This window comes from Trachurus trachurus, assembly GCF_905171665.1.
Source record: "Trachurus trachurus genome assembly, chromosome: 24".
Taxonomy (NCBI): Eukaryota; Metazoa; Chordata; class Actinopteri; order Carangiformes; family Carangidae; genus Trachurus; species Trachurus trachurus.
Genome location: NC_139910.1, coordinates 11,285,293 through 11,298,045, shown reverse-complemented (window position 1 = coordinate 11,298,045; position 12,753 = coordinate 11,285,293).

The following is a 12,753-nucleotide window of genomic DNA, read 5'->3' as shown; positions in this document are numbered from 1 at the left end:
TTAAAGGGATAGTTCAACATTTGGCAAATTATCCTATTGCCACAATCCCTATAGTCATAGGAGTTGGTTTATTGCCTTTAATTATCGGTGCATGGTGTTTTGAGATCCGCGGGGCAGAGACGCGAGCTGCTCAGTGAACACAATGGAGGTGAACGGTACAGGTCCCCTGTCCCTCATCAAACTCATCAAAATACACACACACGCACATTCGCCTCCCCTATGAGTATGAGGGGTCATTCCTATGTTCCCACAGCCCTATGTTCCCTCAGCCCTATGTTCCCTCATTTCTAACTTTTGTTGTCACTGAAAATTAGGCCCTATGTTCCCACAGCCCTTTGGTCCCACCATTGGTTGGGTTTAGGCAATGAAGAAAGGAGTTGGTTAAGTTTAGTAAAAAGACCAGGTAGAGGCTAGACAGGCCAGATAGATTAGAGTCCAGATAGGTAGAGAGAGTCCAGAGGGAACATAGGGCTGTGGGAACATAGGCACGCTCCCCGCTATGAAATAATCATGTATAATTATGTAACATTACGACACAAGACGCAAATACTCGGAACTAGGCTACTTCATGCTCTGCAGCTGCGTCTGGAATGTAGTTTCGGCTACGCATTTGCCTCGAAATCAACTCTGTCTCCTAACGTTACATGATTATTTCGTAGCGTGGTGAATGTGCACGTCACAACTTGTCCATGAGATTGTTTCGGAGTTGTTTGATTGTGTATTGATGAGTTTTGAGGGACAGGGGACCTGTACCGTTCACCTCCATTGTGTTCGAGTCTCTGCCCCGCGGATCTCAAAACAACATGGACCGATAATTAAGGGTAATGAACCACAACCTAGCCCTATGACTATAGGGATTATGGCAATAGGCGAATTTGCTTTAACAGTTAGGTCAGGAGCTTTGGGCCTCTATACGTCTATGTTTGACCCTACTCAAGCCTGAACAGTTAATTGATTACCTTTAGCCATACATTGATTTCATGACAATCAACTAATAGGACTAATTGTTTTATTGGTATAGTTCCCGAGGCATTCTCAGGAGGCACAACAAGCATAGCCTACTATTGATTCGCTATTAGTAATCATCAAGAAATCGCCACAGAAAATAGGCTAAACAAGGTGGATAGTGAACAGAGGGAGGATAATGCAGATAAATTGTAAGCTTGAATAATCTGTGTTTTGATGAAGAAGCATGTCCCATCTTCAGCGTTGCAGGGTCATTACTATTTACCTGTAATAACAACAAATGCTGCACTTTTCAGCAGAGCAGGAGTAGTGGCACTATTTTATAGCATGACATTCAAGTCCATTTGGTTTTGGCTGCACCCCCTGTGTGTGGGTCTGTTTACTGAACTGCCCAGTGCAGCAGCAGTGCTAAACCAAACAATCATATTCAAACACAGCTAAGCACAACTGACTGCACAGAGGACATGATACTTCCCTGGAGAATAATAGTCAAAAACTTAAACCAAGCCTGCAGCGCTAGAAAACCTTTCCTCAACTTGCCATTTCAGTATCTCAATTATTGATTTATTGTGTTCAATCACTTATACTGAACATAGAACATTATTTAGCATTTGGTTAAACTGTAGGTCTTATACAGAGGTGGAGAAAGTGGGCAGATTTCTAGCTGGAAAAACAAAACAAGTCAGACCTCTTACAAAAAATGCAACTGGTCTGGTGTCTGCATGCTGAAGCTATAGCTACTGGTAGTTGGATTTTCTCCCTTTTTTACATTTTCTGTGTGAATCTTTAAGTGCCGTTGCAAAAATATTAAGTCTAGACAGAACATCTTGAACTTTGAACATGAGGAAATGATGCTGTTTACCACAGCAGTTGAAGGGTTTAGACTGTTCCCTCATGGCTCTTAATGACTCATACACCAACTTAAGGGCCAGTAACTGTTATGGAAATTTGTGCAATATAATTCCACAATATCTTGCCTGAAAACCAGATATTTAGACAACACAAGTACAGCACTTGAATCAATTATTACTCCAACAACTATTGAATTCTTTGATTCTGTGTATGAGCTGAATTTTAATTTCATTCTCATTAGAAGCTCTATCACTCTTTAGTCTATGCCCGACCCTTCTGGGAAAACAGGAGACATCTGCAGAGGTTTTCTTATTCAGCTCAAACAACATTTTTGTCATATACTGCTAAGTCCTGCGATTAATTCCAGTACATGCAGAAAAATCAGTTTGCACAACTTTCTATTTGAAGATTTCAACAACAAAAACAAAGTCTTGCATTATTGTTCTAGATTAGTTTTATTTATGTATCAGTGTGTGAGCAGCATTTTATGTTGGAAATATTACAGGGGAAGATGATTTTAACATGTTGTCGTAAATAGCAGTGCTTTCCTACAGACTTATATTTTGTATATAATAGATTGATTTGCAAAGTAGCCAGTGCTGTTAAATTAATGTAGTGCTCAAACAAATTGCAACATCTCTCTCTGAAATGTAGCAAAGTCTATATTTAAAGAAGCATAAAATGAAAATGGTAATATGATAAGTAAAATCCACTTGAGTTGGCTATGTTATTTAAATGTACTTGGCTATGTTAAACCATTGCTTAAATAATGTACCTGACACTTTGTGGTATACAATTCCTCCAGTATTTCTAGGAGTTTTACCTTGAGCCCCAGATGTTATAAGACGTAGAGGAATTTGTGTGAGGATAATGACATACAGACACACAGACACATGTAGAAGAAGAACTATAAAATAAATACAGTAGTGGATCCAGTGTGTCCTTATAGTCTATAGGAGGACATCTGGCGTCCATTCAATGTTATTGCAGTATGGTGATTTTCTTTTCTCAGTGTGAGTAGGGCACCTTTCTCAGAAGCCTTTTATGTGGTGATAGGACAGCCCAGCAGGAGTCAGCATGTTAAATGTCCTCACTAAACAACATTGACTTAGGAAACTAATTGTGTATTTATGCTTGCCGGTAGCTCATAAATGTAGGAGTATGAGACAACAAATATGTCCCAAAATGTCAGTCCATTTAGGCAGGCATAAAGTATATGAATGAACTGCAGAAGAGCTGTGTAGTGCTGACTCACCTTACAGTCTGATTATAGGCCAATTTAGAGTATTTATCATTTTCCTATTGTGGGAGTATAGTCACATTCACATTAGTTCTGCAAAGGAGGTTATGTCACAGCTCAATTGTTTGTCTGTTTGTTACAGACTTAGTGTACATTCACACTCTGAAGATAACAAATGAAAACGCTGTGACCTTCACTCTGACAGCCCACATTGGTGCTTTAGAAACAATGCATCTCTTGAATGATTCGTTGTAAACATCATTCTCTGTGCACATTTGTGCTGTCAATGGGATAAACTTAGTTGTTTGGAGATCTACAGAACATAGCACCTGGAAATATTTGAACTTCACCGTAACATTTTTATCGGCCATCTTAGTATTTCCTGGTCATGTAGTTGGTCTGTACATGCCACCATGACAGATAATAGAAAACAGTAGGTTTTCGCCATCTCAGTAGGTAACCTCTATAATGTTTGATCTCTCTAAATTAGAAACTGAGTTCAAATCTTTAATTTGGACTGCCAAGGGAAGCAAATATAGGAATTATGGAAATTATATCAAGACGCCATTATATTATAGAAATTATAATATAAATTTCAACTAAGGACTAGGATGTATAGTCAGAGGAGATTAGCAGGCTATACTGTTCAGTTATTACAGAAACTGTAATAATTTTTGGAGGATGTAGTTTGTGGTGCTGTTGAGACGAAACCAAGATATATATTTTTATTAAATGGGATGAATAAATTCAGCAGCAGTACAAACCACAGCATCCAAAAAGATCCCACAGCTGAATCAACACCCGTCTGAAGCAGTTTCTACAATCCCTGAATATCATATGAACCGAGTAGGAGTATCTTATAAACAAGTTACTCATTGAACAGTGAAGTACAGCTCTTTAATAAAAAGGTTTATGAGGAAGAGACTTTGTTAAAATAGTGCTCTATGGCATTAATATAAACTTAGTCACTGGAATAATTGATTTTATATTACAATCATAATTAATTTTAACATCTAAACATAATAACGCAGACAAAATTAAAACTTTAACGTGTTGTATTGGAAAGGTAATTGCAAGGTAACTGCAGTAAATACAGACGTTTATCACTCAGTTTAGAAATATTTTCAGTTTAGAAACTAGTCGAATGGGTAGAAATGTGTAAAAATAGAAAGTGTGACGTTGCGTGCAGCCTGAGTCACTGTGCTCTTTTCATTCTGGTATCCACCCACTGTGTCTTGCAGAACTGCAGCCCCTTCAAGTTGGAGGGAAATCAAGTCTGTGGCTGGATTTAGCTTAATAGACGGGTTTTTTTTCTAACTGCATTTAGTACTACCTGTGATCTAATCTTGTGTGTGTATGTATGTGAGCGGTTGTGACTGTACCTGTTTCGGGAAACAAAACACAGATACATTCAGGATTTTGAATATTTAACTGTTAATATTAATCATAAATAGGAGACATCCTATAAGTGGATGACTGAGGGAGTTGGTGAGAGCACTGCGGGGATGAATGACTGAATGCTCCTGAGTGTCATTCGTCGTGAGGAATGTTTAAACCATGATTCACAGTCTCATTCTACTCTGGGATTCGTGCAGATTTTTTTTTCTTTTACTGTAATTACTTTACTTTCATTTTTATTCATCATAGCACCTTCAAACAAGATGAACAATTTTGTAGTTGTTTCTAAAGCTGAGAGAAAAAAAAAACCCACAAGATACAAAGAGACTCCAATCTGGAACGAGTTCAGTTCATTCTTGCTTTGTGCCGCAAATAACAAAGACACTCCACCGGAAATCTGACTTATTTACTTATTTATCCATGAATTTACTAGAATATTTTCCATTATCTTCATCAACTATTTTGAAAATGTCTAAAGCGGTGTTTTATTACAGCTTTTCAAAGTTGAAGTTATGTCCAATTTTGTTCTGTGGTCCATTTGGATGGATTATCATCAAATTCTCATTTTCACTTTAAAGAGCAAATCTTTCCCATAATCCCTCATTGCACTTCCTGCAATAAACACTGACATGTTACAAAGCTGCTGTTGCTTTTCAGCGTGTATTGACATCGCCCCTTGCTTTAGGCGCTCTACGGCCTAACCTCTCATCATGCTACAGGTGTACTGCAGCTCTTTAGCCCTCGTCAGCTTTTGGCCACATTTTTCATTCTCATGTTTTTATTTTATCCCCTGCCCCTTTGTTTTGCCTTGTCCTCGTCCTCTCATCCTGCTTGTGCTATCCAGCGGTATCATATCCTCCCAGTTACAAGAAGACTCCACCTCCTGTGCCCCCGCGCACCACCACCAAGCCTCTTATCTCTGTGACAGCTCAGAGCAGCACAGAGTCCACCCAAGATGCCTACCAGGATGGCAGGCATCCACGGGGCGGTCTGTGGACCACGGACAGCCTCGGCCGTCCCATCTACAGCTCCACAGACAGCCTAGACAGCACCAAGGCGGTCACCATGGCCATGGAGTCAGCAGCAGGCAAGAGGCACGCATCTTTGGGCAGCCACACCTCCGTCCAGACTTGCGACAAAGCAGTGCTGGTGTCCAAGGCAGAGGAGTACCTCAAAACCCCCCGTTCCTCTATTGGGATACAGGTAACAACAGAGATGACTGTGTTATACTTACTGCTACTCATCACCCAACCTTTCATCCTAATTACACCAACCTCCTCTAGCTTCTTCTGTCAGCTGAAAGGATACTTCTCTTGTTCTCCTTTTGATATCCTCTTTGTTAATATGTAGCTGTCCAGCAGAAAAGTAGAGTAAAAACCTCCCCCGGCCTCTCAGTCATACACATTTTAATCAACCAAATACAATGGATTTTCTGTAAATGTCACAATGGATCACTGTGGATGAGAAACAGAAGACAAAAACCAGTTGATTATCGTTTGATAAGAGGACTGGGTCTTGTTATGGACGACTTGTTTCAGGCATACAGGCTGCAAAACGTTGAACAGCCAGCAGTAAACTGTGACAGTTAGTAAGTCTTGTCACTTTTTATGGTGTTACCGATCCTCAAATGTACCAATCTGTGTGAAGCACTCTGCAAGGGTTTGGAGTCTTGTTGACCTTTATTCGTGTCATGATGTACAATCACCTGGAGAGGATTTTTACCAAGCCTCCAGCAGTGAGCAGTATTATGATAATCTTCTTTTTCTCTTCCTCCCTTTGATCCAGTTGGTGATTTGTGTGCTTTTTCACCAGCAGCGTATACTAGCCGCCATCACATTGCCACCAGTACCCGAACAAAGAGCTCTACCAAAAAGATAAAGCAGCACTCTGCTTGCTTTGTGAGCTCACTGTCTGGATAACTTAAGCTGCTCCTGCCTCTCCCGAAGGCAGGCGTCCTCAGTAGTTAGCCCCGACTTTGGAGATAGCTGCCAGTGTGGACCATGTTGCTCCTGTGGGCAATCCCAAGCAGCACTGCGTCCAAGAAAATGTGTCCAGCTGTCAGCAATATAGGCACAGTGAAACAGAAATTCACTCCTGGCTGATGAAGAGTTGCACAAATACCAAAATATTTCTTTGTTTCCATTTTAAACATTCTGTAAGTGCTTCTTTCTTACAGTGGTTTATCACTCAAACCCCTAAGGGTGGGCCGGGCTTGTCAATTCACTCCTGACTGCCAGCCAGTTTAGGTCTGAGAAAGATTATTGCAGGTCCGAATCTCTCACCTAAGCTGTTTTGTGACTCCGGAAACCTTTGAACAGACGTTTTCAGGTGTTGGTTTGTAAAGAATAGATCTTTTTGTTATGTTAAGAGTCCCTTTCATAACCAGTACACCCACCCACCCACCCACCCACTTGTTGCTAACTGAAAAACAAAATGGAAGCCTGAATCCAGAATTAAAATAAATTTGAACACATAACACATTTCTAAATGTCAAGCTGCCCTTTGCAGTGGTAGCAATGTGTGTCAGTGCATTTCTGCTGTGAATGGTGATTGAAGCTGTTTTGTGTCTATCTACCAGGTGGAAACTGTGACAGACTCTGAGACTGAAAGTAAAGGCCTTCCTCAGTTCCATTCAATAGGGATCCAGGTGGAGGATCTAAAGCGGTACGTAGCTCAAACAAACCAAGTTCCTCTTTGTTTTCAAGTAAATATACTTCACGTACATTTTTTGTCGCTGTCCCTGTTAGGCATGGTCGGTTCAAGCGCTCAAACAGTGTGACCACTGCAGTGCAAGCAGACATGGAGCTGGAGGGCTTTCCCTCCATGGAGGACAAGGGCCTGCAGTTCGGTGGCGCCTTCGGTCGCCACTCCGAGCCCAGCACGCCCACGCAGTATGGGGCCATCCGTACGGTGCGCACACAGGGCCTGTTCAGTTACAGGGAGGACTACCGGCCCTCCAGCGGGCCGTCCAGCCCGCAGCCTGAACCCTGGCTGGTTGAACCCAGCCTGGTGAGCAGCGAAACGGGCCGTGTGTCCCCGCTCCGAAGGGATGGCAGCTGGTTTATGCAGCTCCTTCACAATGAAACCAAGCGGTTGGAGGGATGGTGCAAAGAGATGGAGAGAGAGGCGGAGGAACATGACCTGACGGAGGAGAGTGAGTGTCCTGAGGAAAACTACATTCTTGTCAAAGCAAGGGCTGCATTTGTTAAATCAGGTCAATGCTTTCTTGATATGTCCTCTATCTTATTGGTTTATATTTTTTTGTGTAGCCACAGAGCATTCACAGTGTTAGCTGTAGCATGTTGACTGTGACAACACTGAATCGTGATGGGCATTTTTGTGAACAGATTGGATCCTTGCTCAACATGTTCAACCTTTGCCAAGCTGACAGTGGGTAAAACCAGAAACTCTCTGTTTCCCTGTCGCCTTGTCCCTTTTTTTTTTTTTTTCCATGTGTGTGCACGTGTGTTTGTGTTCATCAGTCCTAGGAAAAATCCGGAGTGCGGTGGGAAGTGCTCAACTACTAATGTCTCAAAAGTTTCAGCAGTTTTACTGGCTGTGTCAGCAGAATCTGGTGAGTACTGCATGTGTTTATTGATGAGACCGCTGCATCGACCTACATGCTGCTATTATGTTACACATGCAAACACAAAAGATCACAGGTGAACTTGTTGATCTTGGTCTTTTGTCTCTCAAAGCTCCGAGTAGGTGCTGAGCCTGACTCTGCAATTATGCACCTTCCAGAAATAGACCTCGGAGATCGATAGCGAAGCAGTCCCTCTGCCGCTATTGAACCCGCAGTAAACGAAAGGGGAATTCCAATAGGAAGCAGCACCTGTGTTGAGGCCATCCATTAAAGCACAGAGGCAGCGGTTTGAATGGGATCTTGAAGTTTGAATAATGGACTGTCACACTGTCTCACTGTTTAGCCCTCTTGTCACGTCGACTGGAAACTCATACCTTTTCTAATGCTAACCATCCATAGAGTCAGCATATATTACAAGATGGTGGTGTCATAAGTGGGAATGTTTCTGCAGATACCGTAGAGAGAGACAGGGACAGAGACAGACAGGCACTTAATCACACCTCTCTGAAGCGTCGCTAATTTTTAAAATGAAATGCAAAACCTTGTGGAGGTGGTTGAAATCTGTCTGCCCTCTCACTGCCTTGTGTTAGTATATATATATATATATATTGTATGAGTATGTGTGTGTCTTAACTTGGTGTGTTGCTCTTTTGGAAGTATTTGGGCGGCACTCGCTCCCTCTCTCTCCCTCTCTCTCTCTCTCTGTAGATAATGGGATGATGAATTAAGTCTAACATTGGTAGTGACAAGCCTTAGATTGCCCTGAGCCTTCAGACATGTCTGAATGAGAAAAGGACTCTTGTTTCCCTAGTGGACGGAGGAGGAACTGCACGATGCTCTGGATGTGCTTTGAAGTTTGACTTGACAGAATTTTCCTCGGTTTGAACTCAGACTCACGCTTTGTTTGCTGTCAGTGATAATGAGCACATGGCTGTATGGAGCTGCCTGATTGTGTTGTTTGCACCACAGAAATGCCGCAACCCTTGGCACCACATTTTTTGTCATTTAAATTTCATAGAGTGAATGTATAGCAAAAGATTTCCTGTAGGAAAACACACCCACACACACGTTTCCTGACAGTAATTTGTGCACGCTCATTTGAACAAAAAGTAGCCTACACACTACATATGGTGCTGTATTTGACTTGAATGCCATCGGTGAATAGCTCGTCTCTTTACGTCCCCCACAATATTCTCCACTACATGTGGCCATAAAAATGACCTTTGATATCCATTAATCTGTGTTAACTACAGCACACAATGAACCATACTGACTGTTATTATTAGACAAGTATGCCACTAAAGGCAATTAAAGGAGGTTCCCAAGCCTTGGGCCAATGTTTGTGTTATACTGCCACACAGTGGTGGGAACGGTGAGGTTCCCATGTGGATATGGTTTACTTAAACTGGGTATTTCGATAAATAGTTTGTTTCTAATCAAAGTTTGGTTTGATACAGAGGGTAAAGAAACCTTTTATGTATCAAAAAAAATAAAAATAATTTCAGTTTAAATGCTTGAATAAACAGAAGGAAAAGTCTGCACACTTCAGCTCCCTTTTCAGTGCAGTTATTTTATTATTTATATTTCAGTCACGTAGTTTAAATGCTTAAAAACACAAACAAAAAACTTGTAATTGTGAACTCCACTGTCTCTTCAGGACCCCAGTGCCATGCCCAGACCCACATCTCAGGACCTGGCTGGATTCTGGGACCTCTTGCAGCTTTCCATCGATGACGTCACTGCCAAGTTTGATGAGCTGCAGCAGATCAAGAGCAACCAGTGGCAGCTGGTGGGGAGCCCGGAGAAGAAGGTAAAGAGCCGGTAGCTGTTTTCCCAGGGAACCACGCTCTAATTAGTCCTAATGGACTCCAGGCAGACTTGTTTTAGGAGGAAACTACACCGACGACATTTGTGTTCCTGTTTTAGGCCTGTGACCAGCAGGAGGTTAATAATTTTTAATCATAACACTGCGGGAACAAGCAGCATCCGGTGTAGTTTAGATATCTAGTGGTGTCGTGTGAAAAGTTTATATCCTCATTAAAATCATCAGTGGTCCCTGGAGAACAACGTTATCATCACTCATCGTCTCATTCACATTGTCATGTGTAGTAGCTTGCCAGCGCTCACTCCAGCTCTCCTCCTCTGATGTTAATGAAATTCATACAAGCTGTTTTATTTTGAGATTCACTACTGAACAGGTGTACAGCGTTTAAACACAAAGACACTCCACTTAGCTTTCAGTGTTTCCACTACGATGATTGATTTCCTCCTATATATGCATATATAAAATCCACGATCCAGCTCGTTAGTTATGCAACATTGCTTTTAGAAACAGTGGTAGTTGTATAGGACAGTAATATGTAAAAAGAAAAAGTGTTGTTGACAGCAGCGACATGTGAAAGAGTGTCACAGAAGCCTTTACACAGGACAGGATTTAAAAGCATAGTTAACTTATTAACTGTGTGATGGTGATGTACAAATTTCAATTATCAGAAAATAAAGGCTGCAAAACTATTAAAAGATGAAAAGTCAGTCAAGTTAAGTTAAATCTCCTGTACACAACAGCTGAAATGAAAGCACATCGGTCAGAGTAGTTGTTTGTAGACGAGGGAGGAGCGTTTGTAAGAAGCGCATTTCGATGGTAATGTGTTTTCAAAGATAGACGAGATCCTTCGGGGCACTTGGATAATTATCTCCATGCTACAGTTGTAGTTGTGCTGGAGTTATTTACCTCCAGCAGTTAATAGACACATTGCAAGCTCCATGAAGCTGAGCCCTAACAGAGGCACAGATGCTCTTTATTGAGCTTATCTCCTTCAAGGCAGGCGCCATTTTACTCCATCACCATCTGAAGAGCTCGCCTCGCATTCAGAAGTTACTGAGTGTCAGTCTGTTCAACTTTGTAGGTCATAAGGATGAAATTCAAGTGCATTCAGGTAAATGTGATTTTGCATGGGTGTTGTTCTGGATTCATAAGAAATAGTAACAGGTCTACTATAGTATTTAGTGTTATGTATTTTGCTTTAGCTAATAATTGAAAATAGATGTTACCCAAGGTACCAAAAGTCCATGTAGTAAAAGGCTTGTACTCATAAGACACATCTTAGCTACAGCAAAAACATTTTCTAAGTGTTGTTTAATTCATCTGCACTGGCTCAGCATTCATCGTTTTATGTCTGATTTTGTAAATGACGGTGCTCTGGTAGTTTTTCATCTGCTGGTCAACGTTTCTTCTCACTGGTTTATTTTACTTAGCAGAATAAATAGTCTCCCTTGTTAATGGGATAATCATCAACTAAACTAAAGAAAGCAATAAAATAATTCCCATCAAGAGTGAAAAAGCATTGCTATTATGTTAGTTAGTGTATTTAAATAATAATCAGATTGATTGGCCTATTCATAATCCATTTAGTTTGAAGGACCTTTAAAAGCACTGGCGCATAATTAATTTATTTAATTTAACAATAACGATCTACAATATTTGAGCTGCAGACCACTGATTGAGATGAACTGTGAATCTGTGCAATATGTTTCTATATATAATAACAAACATTTTTGGTTTAATCTGTTTCCCATAGGAGCGGAAGTGGCCACCACCTCTGCCAAGGCGGCCATCCAAGGGGCGTGGCGGTGTGACGCGGGAACGCTCTCTGGACCTTCAGGACCGCCAGCGTCAGGAAGCCCGCAGACGCCTCATGGCGGCCAAACGAGCAGCTTCTTTCAGACAGAACTCAGCCACAGAGAGGGCAGACAGCATCGAGATCTACATCCCCGAAGCCCAGACCCGGCTTTGAGGTCCGCAGATTCACCCTGGGCTTCTTCTCTTGTTCCACCTCCACCCAACACCAGCCCCCCCTCCACCCCTCCATCCCTCCACCCCCACCTCTCTGCCGTTATCATCCGTCACTGCTGCTCGTCCACTTTTGCCATCGTCACCCTTTGCCATTCTCTGGTTTGTCCCCACTGAAGCTACACTAGGCAAAGATTTCCGCTGAAAACCCCCGTCCTTCTTATTCAGCCTAAATGACAATGAGGCACTGCCATAGGGAGGAGCACGCCGCCCCATCTTCCCTGAGTGAGACGTGAGGTGAGTCAGTGGAGTCAGGTGAACAATACGTTTCCCGCAGGAAGTGATAAAAATCAAACATACTGATTGAAACCCAGGCTGTCTCCAAAACAGTAAAACACTGGACACACCAGCATCAGACCTTTCCCCTCTTGTCCCTCTGGTATTCTTTGGTTTAGTACGGATCCCGGCTCTGCCTGGTGGGTGAACATGAGTGTTTTTATGCAGTTTATTGAGGTGATTGAAGGTAAATTTACTTGTCTCTGTCACCTGGAGCTGCTAACGTGAAGTTGCCTGGTGTAGCTTTAAGCAAACAGGGGACTTTTTTTTGTAACCACAGATTCTGCTCCATGAGAATGAGCTGCTATACCACAAATAAATAAACATTTCACTTGATATAATTCAACTACATCAAATCAATTTAGTGTTTTACTGTTAAAACTCATTGTCATCGCCCCCGTTGTGAGTATGGGTTATTACACTATACTTGCCACATTCAAAGGGAAACACAAAGTGCAACTTAGCTCTCAGCAGCAACAATGGTCTTGGGCTAAAGCACCACAGCAGCAGCAGCAGCAGAGATTGATTTCCCGACTTAGAAAGATGGAAAAGCTTAGAAAGTAAAATATAGAAAATGCTGCCCAG